Raw genomic sequence first — 375 nt, 5'->3', positions numbered from 1 at the left:
CCTCCCTCCCTCTCCTTCTCCCTCTTCCTCTCTCACTCTCTCTTGCGTGCACGCCTAGATGCCCTTTGGCGTTTCTGAGTTGGGTGAACTTGGGATCTCTTTGGGTCTAGAACTGAGACAGGGAAATTGAGTAGGAGGGAAAGGAAGGAATTAATCTCTTGATTGCCAACTCTGTCGGGCGCTTTAAACTTACATCCTTTAATCCTGCCAGTAATTCCAGAGGTAGGTACCTGCGTCCTGTAGGCAAGGGGAGGACACGCGGGATGGTGCCTCTGAATCAGTGTAGCAGCAGGACTGGGTCTCAGCGCTGGCCCCATGTTCCCGCTGTGTGTGGCATCAGTGTTTGGCATGTGGGCGGAGAGCAGACGGCCGTTT

General features: G+C 54.1%; 1 protein-coding gene across 2 annotated transcripts in view; it reads left to right on the top strand.

The window, feature by feature from the left end:
* ADORA2B (adenosine A2b receptor) overlaps positions 1–375 on the top strand; it is a 20310-nt gene that overhangs the window by 1108 nt on the left and 18827 nt on the right. The window lies entirely within an intron of this gene.

This window comes from Neophocaena asiaeorientalis, unplaced genomic scaffold (genome assembly GCF_003031525.2).
Source record: "Neophocaena asiaeorientalis asiaeorientalis breed wild unplaced genomic scaffold, Neophocaena_asiaeorientalis_V1.1 scaffold540, whole genome shotgun sequence".
NCBI classification, from domain to species: Eukaryota; Metazoa; Chordata; class Mammalia; order Artiodactyla; family Phocoenidae; genus Neophocaena; species Neophocaena asiaeorientalis.
The sequence above is the reverse complement of the archived record's forward strand: the minus strand, read 5'-3'. Positions and strand labels throughout refer to the sequence as shown.